The sequence below is a fragment of the Pituophis catenifer genome, unplaced genomic scaffold (genome assembly GCF_029215685.1).
Source record: "Pituophis catenifer annectens isolate HBS135680 unplaced genomic scaffold, rPitCat1.0.hap2 SCAF_2, whole genome shotgun sequence".
Classification (NCBI taxonomy): domain Eukaryota; kingdom Metazoa; phylum Chordata; class Lepidosauria; order Squamata; family Colubridae; genus Pituophis; species Pituophis catenifer.
In genome coordinates this window covers 64,956,037-64,972,346 of record NW_027256882.1, presented here as the reverse complement: position 1 = coordinate 64,972,346, position 16,310 = coordinate 64,956,037, and the positions used below count along the sequence as shown (strand labels likewise).

General features: G+C 34.5%; 1 protein-coding gene across 1 annotated transcript in view; it reads left to right on the top strand.

Annotated features, from left to right (window-relative positions):
* The window catches only part of RAD18 (RAD18 E3 ubiquitin protein ligase), a 129,778-nt gene that overhangs the window by 112,005 nt on the left and 1,463 nt on the right, over nt 1-16,310 (top strand). The window lies entirely within an intron of this gene.

The window sequence follows — 16,310 nt, the reverse complement described above, 5'->3', positions numbered from 1 at the left end:
TTTACTACCGGTTCTGTGGGCGTGGCTTATTTTGTGGGCGTGGCTTGGAGGTCATGTGACCGAGTGGGCGTGGCTAGCTGGTCATGTGACCGGGTGGCCATGGCTATGTGTATAGGGACTATTCAGAGGGCTGAAAAAAAGTCATTTCTGACAGGTCCTCGCACTTTTGACTGGTCCTCACACTTATGACCATCCTCACATTTATGCCTGTCCAGCATTCTTAACAACCATGTCACTCATTTCACAACTGCTTCTCTTCACCATGGTGACAAGATAGGGCAAAAACATAAAATGTGAGGACAGTCGTAAGTTCGAGGACTGGTCAAAAGTGCGAGGACCAGACAAAAATAACTTTTTCAGCCCTCTGAGTAGTCCATATGCATAAAAGGATACAGCAATAGAGAAGGATGAAGGAAGGGAAGGGAAATTAGAATAGGAGTGAAGGTAAGAGAGGGAGGAAGAGGAGGAGAAGGAGAAAGAGGAAGTAGGGAGAAGAAGAAGAGGGGGGGGAAGAGAAAGTAAGTAAGAAAGAAAAGACAAAGGTGGTAGGTTTGAGGAGAAAGATTGCTGTACAATAAAAAAGATGAAAGGGAAGAAAGCCAACCCCAAACAAATATAAAGATATTAAGATAAAGAATGAATTGTTAAACTTTAAAGAATAAAAGAGAACAAATAGCAATAAATAGCAATAATTAGAAACACACATACAAACATACAACATATTTTCTTTGAACAGAGTATTTGGCCGGTCCACAAATTTAAACAGTTGTAGGAGGTTAGCAGCCACCCCTTTCCTAGAAGAATGAAATATTTTGGGAAATATTAAAAAGGCAGAATATTATATTTCCCTGGATGAGAAATGGAGAAGCATATTTTACAGACAAAGCAGCTCCCACCTTCCTGCCCCCCACCCTTTGTTAATGGGCCAGAGGCAGAAAGTCAATCCTTTGTCAAAGGACATTTGCAACACAATAGCAACAGAAACTAACACAATGGGCCCCATCAAGCCATGTGATCCTGTCCACCATTAAACCATCTTTCCAAGCAGTCTCCATGTTTCCAGTGTCTTTTTCCCCACTTGGAGCAGAACCCAGAAGGATATTTCTTCCAACACAGTATTTAGTCATTTCAATTAAATTTACAATTTCTATATTTCCTTTTTACCATATTTATTCCTCAACTATTTTTTTAAAAAAACCAATATTACCCTTCATCCTCATCTCTAATCTTAATCAAATTCAATTTTTCCCTTCTATTCTATATTATACCCCTTTGCATTGTCATCTATTTTTATATCCATCCTCACATTGGTTAATTATGTAATACATAATGTATGGTGAGGAAAAAGAAAAAGAAACCTCTGCCTCATTTTGTCACGTTGCAGCTAAGACCCTGCTTTCGCTTTCTCTTTTCAGTATAGCTAGGGGGAAAAAAATCTGCTCCAGGAATTTACCTCTTTGCAGCTAGCTCTTTGAAGCCCCCCCGGCAAGAATTTAAAGTTTTTTTTCCCTCTAGCCACCAGCTGGGACTCCGGAGGCAGCAATAGATTGGGAGTGGGCGGGGTAAGCGAACGGCGACCAGGCGATCCAGCAGAGGCAGAGGGTGAGTGAAGGCGGGGGGGGGGTGAGAGAGGGCTTTGGCGACCCCTGGGAAATGGCCGTTCGACCCCCAAAGGGGTCGCGACCCCCAGGTTGAGAACCGCTGGCTTAGATGGATGTATTTTAACATTATAATTCATACAATTATTTTAAACATTCCAAAAAATTTTAATTTCAACATACCCATTTTTTTCTAACTATTAAATTCAAAATATATATTCTTTATTTCTATTATTAAATCTATCATTATTCATTTTATCTTAACTATCACTCTCAACATACCTCCCCTCACTTTAATTATCCCACCTCATTTTATATTTTCCTTAAAAAAACCCAACCCAACATTATTGTCTTTATCTTTGTAGTTAAACCAATCATTTTTATTTCTTGGCTGTTAAACACAGCATAACCATTTATTTTGGCTGTTCAACACAGCATATCCTTTTTTATTTTTTGGCTGTTAACACAGCATGCCCTTTGTTTGGCTGTTAAACATAGCATATTAATTTTTGTTTTTTGGCCTTTACATGGCATATTCAGTTTGGTTTGGCTGTTACACAGCATAATCATTTTGTTTGGCTGTTCAACACAGCATATTATAACTTTTTGGCTGTTGAACACAACATATTCATAATTGGTTTAACTATCAATCTCTACTTAAACCTTTCTTTGATGTTTGCATCCATCTATGCATTGCTTTTTCACTTAATCTTATTTTTCTATATCCTTTTTCATGACATTCATGACATTTTAACATTGAGACATGGTTCTTGCTTAATACATATCTTTAACTGTATTTATAAATTCCTTTTAACATTTTCAATTAATCATATTTATCCTTGTTCTTTTCCTTAACATTTTGACATTAAAACATAGTTCTTGCATCAATCTTTACATGTACTACATATCTTTACATGTACTAATTAATTCTTTTAACATTCTTAATTTCTATAAAAACTTCCCTTTTATTATTACAATCCATCTTTACTTTATTTTCTTTTTAATCACATTATCTTCATTTCCTCGCATGCAAACATATATTTCCTTCCATTTTCCAAATTTTTTATTTTTTTCTCCATAAATCACATTAAATCTCTTTTCTTATTTTTATTCCGGATATGATGTATCAAATCTTTTTCTTTTGAGGCTGCGCTTAATCCTCCTCCTATTCCTGCGCCAACATTTAAATTGTTATTATTTCAACTGTAGGAGTTCCATTGTAAATTTCTTTTCTTTTCACCATAATCAACTGCCTGCATACAGGAAAGAAAAATCCTCCACAGAATTTGGTAATTTTTATCTATAAAACTCAGAGTTTCCCATAACAAAGGAAAGTTACAAAGTTCCTCTTTATGCTAGATGGTGTCTTTCTATAATCCACATTTCCATTAGTCATGCAAGACTCCATTTTATTTATTATTATATAACCATCCAATTTATTTCTTATTTCTTCTTTTAATTAAAAAAAAATCAAATCTTCTTTTTAAAATCCAGTTCAAATTTTAAAGTGTTTAGTCTTTTAACCATATCTCCAGATTAATTCTCTTAGTTCTGTTCCAAAATTAGTTGTTTCTCGGGTCTTTGTCTCTTTTAAATTGTAGTTTTAAAAAGTTTTTTCAAAGCCCCTTTGTTGCATAGCCGCTGTTTTAGTCTAGGGGTCTTCTAATTATTAGTGATGTTCCAAACGTTGTTACAAGCCTGGGCTGTTGTCATTCACCCAGCTTCAAAGAGCTCCGTTTTTCTCTGCTTTCCTCCAGCACTTTTCTTGCCCGGTTGTTACAGCTTCGTGGTAGCCACCATGGCTGCCGCCCCCTGCCACCAACTCACAGAGGGTTCCCTCCGACCTCTGAGCAACTTGCCTGTTCCTCTCGGTTGTCTGAGGCGCCCCTCTTCTTCCCCCGTCCCTGCAAGACGGGTTCGGTCCGAAGACCCATCGGCGGCGGTTCGGCAGCCGGGGTTTTCATGGGGCTTATCAAAGCCCGCTATTTCCCCGACTGTCTCGACGTGACGCCAAACCGGAAGTTTCACCTACTTGCAACTTCTTGACCTTGCAGTCAAAGCTTTAGAAATAACTGTCCCTATTCCTCATCCCACTATTTGCCAAAGTCATCTCTAATTATAGTAATGAAAACACACAATCCACAATCATACTTTCAGTCCCTGGTCGATATTTCATTTTATAACTGGAAAAAAATAATATTGTCGATCATCTGGCAAAAGCCGTGGTGGCTCAGTGGTTACAAATGCAGTAATTGCAGGCTAATTCTGTCGACTGCCAGAATTCAATTCTCACCAGCTCAAGATTGACTCAACTTTCCATCCTTCTGAGGTCGGTAAAAGGAGGACCCAGGTTGTTAGGGGCAATATAGAGAGGTCTGTAAAGCACTGTGAAGTGGTATGCAAGTGCTATTGCTATTATTTCCCACTGATGGTCTATCCTTTGTAATCAGTAGTATAAATGGTTTATATTCAGTTTGGGGCTTAAAGGTGTGGCTTACTGGCACAGCATCCACTTCTCTATGGTCCAAATCCAAGCTAGTTCTTTCTTCTTTCCCAACCATTTAATATTTTTTTCAGCATCAGTTAGTGGTATTTTAAGACTTCTCTATCATATCCTCATAAATATATAAATACAGCTCTCAATGCAGAATAAGAAGCATCTGTTGCACAGTAAAATGTAATGCAGAACTATTAATAATGAGATATTTCATATTTTCAGAATAATTTTGGGTCTGTTCATTTTCTTTCCAGGAGAGACTACCAGAGAGGAATATGGGGTAATGAAAGAATTAAAGCTCAAAAGTAACCCATCATAAGCCATGGTGCTTCTATATTTGCCACATGATTATGATCAGCTGCAAACCTGATCATTAAATGCTTTCTAAAAAAAGAAAGTTTGTTTTCTCTAATTCACATTTATCAAATTAAACTTTACAGTACTATATAACTATACTATAAACTATAGTACAGCCTGCAAGTTACTTTGAAGCTCTTCTGTTATACTCTTAAAAACATTGTAATCATCCAAATAAAATTGAATCTCTTTTCAATGTTTTAGATTTTTGGCATTTTTAAAAAATATGCTGCGTGCTGAAACAAATCCATAGGGAGACTTTAAAATAGACAAGTTTCTCGTGTAATAAACACAGTAAGGTCTTTATTAATTTTCTGAAAAACAACTTGCTGGTATGCACTCGGAAAATGAAGGATACAAAACATCTTTGCCCTTTGCAATTCTACAAATGCTTTTATGTGTAGAACAGATAACATTGCATTACAATAAATTCATTTTCTCTGTTAAATCCATATAAAGATGGATACTCCTATTTTACTTTTTTATCACTACAGCAGGTAAAACCATTCTTTATCAATAATATCCCTCTGCATCAAATCCTTTATATCTTTTGACATAGACCTCTCAATGTTGCAAGTTCTTTTGTACACAAACATCTCTTCTTTTTTCACTGTTTAAAAGGACTAATCTATGGGAACAGTGCAATTCCTTTTCATGTCAGCACCATTGAAATTGATGCTTGTCCCACAGGAGTCTTTAACCAGGTGAAACATGTCCTTCCAGTATCCCAGTATTTAATTCAGCAAATACGTTTCTAATTTAGAAATACCCATTGAGTCCAATAGACCTGTACGTGGTGGATTTTTTTTAAATGAATTTTGTGAATTCGTTTTAAAGACATAAACATTAAGATTTCTCAAAATCTGAAGACCATTTTTTTTCCTGCTTGATCGGAAGCCACTTGTTACCCTGCAGATTTTTCTAGAACAGAGAGAGCAGAGTTTCTTTCTAGGAAGTTTCACATAACAACCTATTTGATTTGATGATTTTTCCTTACAAGATTTGAGCTTGAAAACTGGGCATGGAGTTCTTCCCCACTTTATTTTTCAATAGATGGAGAAGTTAAGGTATTACTTCTGAGTTTCCCATCATAATCCAATACCCCTCTGCATTAGCATCTATCCAGCAAATGACAGCTAATAAAATTCCAAGTGCGCTAGTACCACTTGGGAGATGCTTTGTTGAATTAGATGGAAAACATGCGTAAACATTTTTGGAACAAGATCTTTATCTCATCAAAAGGTCTAGAATATAGTGCTATTGTTAGTTTTAAAATACTGAGAATTGGAAGGATTTCAATAAAGAACAGCAAAAGATTCACATAGGAGAGTATATTAACAAATGTTATTCTTACTGGGAAATCATTACTTATCTTGGAAGTAATTTAAATGGAAGTAACCACAGCAGTGTCTAAGATATGCACAACACAATCTATTGTGTTTAATGAGACCTATTTCCAAAGAAATATAAGATTGCAGTATTAATACAATAGAATTAGAACAATCTTATTTATTGTCCACATGGCTTGAAAAATATGAAAATGACTTACAAGTTCATAATGTAAAAGAAAAGTGTTTCACCAGCAGAATTGATTTATGGGTCCATGAGCGAGGCATCTGTAAAAAAAAAAAAAAAAAAAAAAAAAAAGACCACTATAAATATACAGGTCCTCCTTTCCAAATCTAATTTTGAACTAACTTCTCCCGTAATAACTGACAGTCTGGAGAGTTCTAAGTTGGTAAAAGCTGATTTAATATTATTTTAGTGATTTTATTTATTTTTCTTCTCTGTGATGTTTTATGTAAGTTTATTCTTAAAGAAGGGTTTAGGTAATAGTGGTAATGTATGTGTATAAATTCTTAAATTCACATCAAGAATTTTTTAAAATAACCCTGTGATTCGTGGCTAACTGTTGAAAATTGCTTCTTGAAAACAGAAACCAGAATATTGGCTCCTATTCTAGTTTTGATTTTGTGAACAACAATTTTTCTGGAGTAGTATTTCCAAGTGAAAACAGCACATTGAATGCATTGGCTTGCTTATTGAAATATTATGATATATTTCCCTATGACTAGCAAAAATTATGTCATCAAATCGAAAGGCCACTTACCATCTTGACTATTGGCATCATCAGAAGTTCAAGGACTTTTTGTTTAGTTAGATCTTGCTGCAGAATAATCTATATATAGATTTGATTACTAGATCCAATGAACAAACATTTAAAACAATACTAAGAAATGCAAAATAAGAAACTACTATCCTTGTTTAAAACTGGGTTGGAATAAATATGAGAACAACACTATCTGGAAAATGAAGAAATGAAGAACACTATCTGCAATTTTACTTGAAATGCAGTCCTAATCATGTACTTTCTCTAAGGAAATCTTATAGGTGGATCTGGAAAAAAGTTTTGGGTCATGCATTATGTTCATCTGAAAAGAAGTGGAGTTATTATTCTTCCTGAAAAGGAGGCACTACCATTTTTTAAAATAATAATTAGCATAATTTTTCTTCTGTTTGGAGAGACAGTCATGTCTTTGAAGCTACTTCACACAAGCCTCTATCATATCCATTATTTTTTCTGTCAACCAACGAAAAAGTTGTGTTTAACATGTTTTGCAAATAAAAGGTCAAGCAAGTCCATGTATAAATCCAATGGGAAAAGATCAAAGCAGTTTTTAAAAGAAAAAGTAGCTTAAGAAAAACAGAGATCCATCCTCTTACTACATGTTTTTTTTTGTTTTATTTTATTTTATTTTATTAAATTTACTATAGACATGTTACCTTACCATCCCTCATAGAGTACTGGTTGCTACTTTGCAATGTTGGGCAACTGATTTTATCAAACGAGCTCATATTTTATATCTACTGATACATGTTATCTATATATTTCCATTGGGTAGCAAAAAAACCTGATTGCCAAAAATAGAAAATTGAATTTTTTTATTTGAATAAATAATGTCACTTTCCTATCCGTACAATCTACCATTTTTCAATTGTTCAAATTTCCATTGAAAATAGTTATTAATTTATTGTGTTAATTTCTTATCTGGTTGGAATCTTTTTGTAGGGAGTATCCATAACATTATCAGCACTTCAAGAGAAGGATTATCCAGTGATTTGTATGGTAAGATGTAAATTCTATAAAGCTATACTTTATCAGTCTTTCAGGTTGTGGCAGTAAAAGGCACACAAACACATCTAGACATGCAAAACTGCATTTATTATGGTTCTGGCATTTCAGACACCATTTTGACTAAAACAAGATGAATCAGTAAGCCTAAATAAATCAGGAGTTTTCAAAGTTTAGGATGCTGTAATTGTTTCCCCCCTTCCCCATGAAAAATGAACCTTCCCATTCTCCTCATACACAAACCTAGTGATTTCAATGAGGCAAGAAATAAACATCCTCCATATGCCTTCAGTAATTAAGTTCAGTTTCCCTAGGTCCCAGGGCTACTGTGCTTTATGATTTTTCCTGTCTTAAGAGAATCCAGTCATGGGTAGGCACCAGGGGTGAAATGCTACTGGTTCGGACCGGTTCTCCCGAACTGCTAGTAAAAAATGCTACCGGTTCAGGTGAAATGGTATTTCCAACGATCAGCTGGGTGACAATCAGCTGTAGTGCGTGATTTATATTAGCTAGAATCATCAGATTTCCTGCTTTCTAGCTTATCTAAATCGTGTGGCACAGCGGATTCCCCCTCCCTCGCTGCCTCAGCCACACATGTGTGTAAAGTGTGCATGCACACGCAAAGCCTGCCCTCGGTAGCAGACTCACAGAACCGGTAGCAGACTTCAGAGGATTTCACCGCTGGTAGGCACCCTTTTTTTTATTATTATTATTATTATTATTATTATTATTATTATTATTATTATTATTATTATTATTATTATTATTTTATGTGCCGCCCTTCTCCGGAGACTCAGGGCGGCTTACAATGCGTTAAGCAATAGCCTTCATACTTTTGTATATTTTATACAAAGTCAGCTTATTGCCCCCACAAACCGGGTCCTCATTTTACCCACCTTAGAAAGGATGGAAGGCTGAGTCGACCTTGAGCCTGGTGAGAATTGAACTCGCAGTAATTGCAGGCAGCTGGATGTTAAATGCTGCCTTAGTAGGAGGCATTAGCCTCCTACGCCACTCAGGCGTAGTACTGGTTGTGTGGAGGTCTGCAAGACAGGCTGCAGAACTGATAGGCCATATTCTTACTGTGCCTGGGCAGGCATTTTCCAACTACAGCAAGCCATTAATAATCTGTCCCAGAATTTCCAACCCTTCTCAAATGTGCTAGTGGATACCCACCTACAGTTTGAGAAGCCCTGCAGTAGATAGGAGGCTTTTTGTTTTTTTTGTTTTTTTTTGTTTTGTTTTTTGTTAAATGACCATGGAAAAATATTGCAAGAAGAAAAGTGAGAACAGGGTAGAATAAAATCAAACTTCCACTTTTTTGAAAGTAACTAACATCAGGTAAATTTATATTTATTATGCTATTTGTAATCTGTATTTTTCTCATTCACGATGTTCATAAATTACTTCTAATTGATAATTCCCCTCCATTGTTCAGGGATATTTTTTTTAATGAAAGTCATGCCACTGAAATTATTTCAGTGAAGTTTATTTTAAGTTGAATGTACTTTTCAAGCTAAGCAGAATATTAAGATTCAAAATCAGTTATCTTTACAATTTATTCATACTTGGTAAAATAATTGATTTTTTTAGTTTCTAATATATTACATTGGATACTTTCTTCCTTTTGGTAAAAAAATAAATAAATCTAAATGCCAGATATTTGGCTCCAGTAGCATCTTATGTAAGACCTAGAAGCAAAAGCTGGAATGGATTGGTAATTTGAAAAGTACAATAGATACCAATATATTAAATGGAGTAATTATTTATTTGCATGGACTCTTAGAACACAGTTGAATTTGTTTCTGCAAAGTTGAATATTAGAACAAATAGAGATGTGAACAAAAACTGGTTTGATAAGAATCCTTTCTCATGTATTATTACAAAGAAGAGCTTTCAATGAAATGCTAGTTACATGATGGCAAAATGGAAATTGCCCGTTGAAATTTGCTGAAATATTGTAAAATATTAAAATAGCGTGTAAATATTCTCCTTTTTTAAAAAAAGTTCACCATATACCCTTTGCTTTTTCCCCTAGCTTGCTTTCTTTTTAAATATAGTGCTCTTTTAAAAGTAGCATTAATCAGAATCCAAGATCCTTTGTGATCTGAAAAGGCAGTTCTGCTTACACTCACCAACAATTTCTCTAGATTGCTCCAGGCCATAGCAATGCCTCATGTCCCACCCAAAATCTCTCTTTTCCTAGGAACAACTTTCAGTAGGAACAGAAAAAGCTATATTGTTGCCAAATGAAAATTCTATGTCCCATCTCTAGACCAATCTATTATTTGTGGCAGAAAATTTCCTCATGAAACATAAATGTTACAATTTTAAAACTCTAGAATTCAGTGCCTACTTTTTGACTTTCTTTGCTCTTACAATGTTCCGCTTCATTTATCCCCTACCAAACAGTGGTAGGTTAAGATAATGTGTGTTGGCTATGTTACAACAATCAATGCTTTGGAAATGGCTGAATGCAAGCGCTTGCTTCATAATAGAACAGTGTTTTCAACTAACTGAGAAGGTGTGAAATAATACAGCCTTGAATATTTAATTTTTAAAAATGCAGCTAAAATTTTGCCAGATTTCTGTACTCTCAGATTAAAATTTGACCATTTTTAATTATATTTATTGTACTGTGTGATCCTGGCCCTCTGATAATGTCTCCCTCCTGAAAATATTGCTGGCATTGCTCTTTCTCCATAATATAGAAGTCATCGTTTTCTAGGCCCAATGTTGACACCACAGTTTTTCTCTGAAATTTTTTGTGTGAACTGGCTCACTGAAACAATGGGGCGTAATTGTTTTGTGTTGTTTCCTTTGTGCAGTATATTTCTCTGATGTTGGCAGCCAAACTGCTCTTTCTTATTGCAGATTTTGGTCTATGCTGTATTTCAGTAGTTACTGTATGCATATTGTTCTGACAGTTTGTTCTTAATTCCATTCTCTTCCAGATAATACCTTGCATTCTTTAATTATCATGTGGCAGGAATTGTAGTAATCAAGGATTTTAAAAAGATTCTAATTTCTCAGCAGTTGTGGCAAAACATGTGTATTCTTGGAAATTATAATTTTATATGTGAAAATGTGATATAAATTCTTGACTTTTAAATCTGTAGAAGACCAAACTCATTTTAGATATGTTGTAAATGTTAGATGATTAGAAGATGACTGATTATGTTTAATGTTCACCTTTTGTTTGTAAAGTATAGGTCTGTTTGTATCGTTATAATAGATATTACATTAATGGCTTCCTAATAGGTTTTTTAAACTTCTAATTCATGGTAGCTGTACATTACATTGGCAGCTGTAGAGCTCAATTATGAGATTCATTTGCTATGAATGTCATAGAATTTACTGCTCAAAGATGAATTATGTTGGGAATAATCTTGTTACATCTGTGATATAAAATCCTTTGGTCATTATAATGATCATTCTTAATGGAATATAGAAATACACCTTTAACCAAGATTGTCTTTGCTGCTAAGATGACTTTTGCTTCTGCTTTCATGTTTGTTCTCTGATAAATTTGTAAACAGTGATTTGCTTATGATGTAAACATGCAGTTATCATTAAACATAAATTTAAGTGCAGTTAGCTGTCTACAATAATACAAATAATGATTCAATTTTCTGTCTCTATTTTTTTAATACAATTTGGTTGACTCTTGTTATTACTTTATACAGATGTGAGATTTGCTTTCTCTTCATACTTGTTTGCTGCATAATTATCAATTTATTGTTTACATGCTTTTTCTATCAAATCTAACATGTAGTTTAAAAAACGTTTTAAAAATTCAAGTTCTTGGTTCTATTTCCTATCATGGAAAAGTAGGGGAAGATGATGAAAATGTAATCAGGATAGATTACTGGAAAAGATATTTGAATATGAATTTTAGCATGGCAGTAACGGAAATCTAGCACTTATTTTGTTAGTTTTGGTGTTCTTGATCTGAGCATATTTATAAGCCAGGGCACAGTACTAAGTGTATTAGGAGTAGCTAATTTGTAGAGTCTTAATGGTTGTTATGCTAATAGACTTTAACTAAGGTCTGCTCAATTATCTTACTAAAAGTTTTATAGGTACATCCCAACACATGAAATATAAGTTTGGTTCTTTCCCTATCTTTAGATGCCCATCCTGAATGCACATCAGGATGTATGTATGTACATTGACTGTACAGCACGCGGACAACAGAGAAGAGATCCTACTCTACTCTGCATAGCATAGCATGAGTTTACTTGTGATAAAATTCACATTTAATTGCACTTGTGATATATTGGCCAAAACATCAGCAAAACATGTACTGTGTTTCCCCCAAAATAAGACTGGGTCTTATATTAATTTTTCCTCAAAAGATGCATTAGGGCTTATTTTCTGGTTAGGTCTTATTTGGGGGGGGACGGTATTAAATGCATCCATCTGGCTGACAATCTTAACGGGGGCTTATTTTGGGGGTATGGCTTATATTACAAGCATCCTGAAAAATCATGCTAGGACTTATTTTCCGGTTGGATCTTATTTTCGGGAAAACAGGGTACCATCCTTATTATTAAGTGCTAGAAGTGAGTTAGACATGTGAAAAGAAATAAAAGTTGAATGGAATTGAAGTGCAGTACTTAGATCTGTGTGTGGTAAAACGAGAAGAGGGCCAGGAATGCATGGGTGCTGAATGAATGTGGGTTGAATACAAACATGAATGATGATTCTGAAGGAAGTACAGTACATTGAGACACAGGTAGTCCTTGTTTAGCAACTACAGTTGGAACTGGCCATAAATGTGAGGATTGGTTGTGGGGATGACCTGTAGTTTTGATATAAACTGAGAATAAATATAAGATCAAACTGGGAAAAATAGCATTTGAAGAGAGAGTGAATGGGTTGAGAGGAAGGAAAAGTTCAAGAGAGTCATAAATGAATTAAGTTGGCAAGATTCTAAAAAAAAAAGAGAGAGGGAAGAAGTTTAAAGTACAAAAGGCGGTATAGGAAGCACTAAAAGGCCTTGATGAAAATGAGCATGGCCTGAAGTTGCATAGTGAGAGATAGTGTTACACGCTTTATTTTGTTTGTTATATCTTATTCCCATTCTGTACCTTGCGTTTCTTACCATTATCTTTGAAGTGAATAGTGTGATAGATAAGCATGTATGCATTATACAAAAGGACAAGATGGTGATGTTTCAGCATGCTTTTGGACTGGATAGTGACATATATATGTCCAAAGTTAAATGTATTTTCACTATTATTTTTAATTGTTTTGAAGAATCAGAATGGGAAGCAATAAAGAAATAAACTATTTGAATGCATTATATTTATCGGTAGAGGAATAAGTAAGTTCTATGTGCCAGGCCATCAAAAGAGGTGTTGGCAGCCATCTATATTCAGTGTTAGAAGTAACGGAATAACGCAAGAGGAAATAATGGATTTTGTACATTCCTGTTTTTTTCATCCCTTTTTCTGAAAATAAACATCTTACAGACTTTAAAAAGTAAAATAGTTTGCCTACCAGATATCTCTGCATCAGTAAGCTAAAGAGTATTGGGGGAAAAAAATCCTTTGGAGGCTTTGGGAAAAGGGAAGCAGATGGACCTCATTACTTTTGGACTCTCTTTGTCTCAGAAAAAAAAAAACCAATAAGAAAACTCGTTATAATAAGCCTGCTTTAACTAGAAAAGAAAACATTGAATTTTGCATTTCTCCAATAAAAATAAAGAGACTTAACAAGAAGGAAACGCCAGACTTACTTCTGGATATTTTGGGATTTGACAAAGATGCTTACTGATTTGGATAATTTAAGTAGCATAGTTTTGGTGCACAGATTGTTTTCTTATTAAAGTTTATAGTTCTAATTAGTGATTATCCAAGGTATACTTTAGTGTAAACAACACATGCCTATCCTCATTTAATAAACAATATAAAGAATAAACTGTTTCATGTTTAAATTGTGACTCAAGAGAAATTCTTGAGTGCTGAGACATTTACATAAAAGAGGTTTTGTGGTTTTTATCCAATATTAGTTGTCTGTTTTAATTAATACCGTGTGGTTGATGAGACAACTTGCACTAGGAATTAGACAGTACTAAGAAAGCATCTTTCTGGGAACGTACATAGTTAGTGCTCTTGTGTGCCCTGTTCCATCATGGTTATGTAGAATGGCAATATAATCTTCATTAATCTGAAATGATGTACAATATCATGACATGAGCTTCCTGGAAATTTAAAGGCTTGCAAGTTTCAAAATTTAAGATAATCAATTCACTAAAGTATTTTTCAAGAATAAACATCACACTTTGCAAAAAGGCATCTGCCTTTAGAAAATTCTAATGTGGTCTATCCAGATGTGTTGTGTTATACATAGCAATGCTGGTAGTTGTAGTTTTCAGAAATCAGATGGGGAATTAGCTTAGAGAAGTTAGCATGTTCCTAAGAGTCCCAGTTTTTGTATACAAGAATTTTACTCCCAATTAAAATGAATATCTTTGGTTTTTTTTAAAAAAAATTGTCTCTTTCTTGTCTTCAATTTCCAGTACTATATAGAACTGATATGAAAAGATAAAAATGATTTTCATATATAATTGTTCTTATAAAATAAATGATAAGTATTGCTGAAATTTGGATTGTCAGAATTGCCTAAAAATCAAGAGAATTAAAATTGCATCGATTGATATAAACCCTGGGATTATCAATTGATAAATCTAAGCTTCTTTGCATACCATTCTCTCTGCCATACACTGTGAAATTGTAAATTCACTTAACTGGCATAAAAAGCATTTCATGTATCGGTAATTTGATAGTCATAAAACCTGACTGAATGCTTTGTACTGATATAGAAATATGGCTTAGGCAGACTAATTTAGGAGCCTAGGAAGAATATTTTATCTTGACGCTTACCAGTCTTCTCCTCACATCTCTGTTTGGAGCTGTAACCTCTTTCTCCTTTCAGACTAATAAACTGTAATTCTTTAGATCAATGGTTCTTAACATTTTCTTCACCCGGGACCCCCTTTACATACCCTTTGTGGTCACAGACCATGGCATGGACATCCAAACCTTAACTCAAGATTTAGAGCACTAGACTGCATCAAGCTTTTCTAGATCGCTGTGACAACATTGCGGCCTCCCAGGGGTCCACGGAACACAGGTTGAGAACTACTGCCTTAGATGGTTCACCATTGGTCAACAGACTTTTATGAGAAACAAGGCTTTAATTGTTCTTTGTGTGCACTGAGAGTCATATGACTCTGGTGAGTCTAAAATTTAATAAATTGATAAAGTATCCTGACTCATATAGTTGAAAATGCCCCGTACTTTTAAACATACTTAATGATTTACAACCACAATATTCTGCATGTATAATAAACAAATGTAATCTGTCTGAAAAAAATATCAGACTTGCATAAATTATATTGCATTTAACCATTTAAACCTGGCACTTTTAAATTTTTCACTTATATTCTCTTGATTTTCTGTCAATTACTCTTATTAGTTTTATTCAGTTATTGTGCTTTACATTTCCAAATCCATTCATATGCAAGAATATGTATTTACTTTTTCTGACGAATGGCATTTATTCATTTGAAACATTCAAATGAATGTTCTTCATTTAAGCTCATCTTCTAACCGACCCAGGACAGCTCCCAATAGAGAAAAATATCTTTTTAAATTAGTATAAGCCAAGTATTTGTGCTTATCCATCTTTAATCTTTAGTTTCTTGGTTATTATTTGCATTTTTGCAATCTTCTGCTATTTTCTTAATCATTCAGAGTTTTAAAAGCAAATTATACTATGCTTTTGATCTCTTTGGTACACTATAAATTTGTATTCTAAATAATCTGTATCGTATAATAGCATGCACACAGTATTTATATATTTATGTTGTAGTGGTAAGAACGTAAGCTTTCCTTCCACAAGAACATTTTGTTAAAATCTCCTTTTGATCATTGAGATTTCAAAACCCCAGTCTTTTGTTGAAGAGTGGTATTAGCTTGGTCATATTATTCATCATAAATGTCAAATGTCGTTACATTATGTCTGTTATCAATATGTTCACGTAATTTCCCCCCTCTATTATTATGGCTTAGAAATAGTGTTAAAACTCTGAGTTTAACCCTCACACTCATAAAATCAGAACTTCTTTTCCTGACTATTCAGAATAACAGAGTTGGAAGGGACCTTGGAGGTCTTCTAGTCCAACCCTAGGCAGGAAATACTTTAGCTAAATCTCAGGTAACTTGGAAAAATTAGCTTGAGTCTTCTAATAAATATCTTAAGTGTTCATATTTATGTATTTCTTCATTTACCTTTTCAATTTATATAGTCACTTCTTTGCTAAGCAATTCTGGGCAGATAGCAAGTTAAAAGCACCAAAAATATATCCACTGGGTGGGGGTGGGGGGAGTCACAAATCAATGCATATAAAACACAAACACTTAACTCACATAACACAGCTCATACTTAATGATGACATATAGAGCATCCTGACCCAGTGCTCAAGGAAAGAGTCACATATTCAGCCTCTTTCTAAAGGCCAGCAAGATCTGGGTCATTTGAGTTTCAGAAAGCATAGCAATGGAAAAGGAGCTCCATAACATAGCACTGTTTAATAGATAGGACCTGGAGCATAGCAATTCTATCAGTTCTGATTAAGTGGACTTGCATAGTCCTTCAAATATCCTGCCTCTGAACCCTGAAGGGCTTTATAGATGATAACCAGGATCTTGAACTG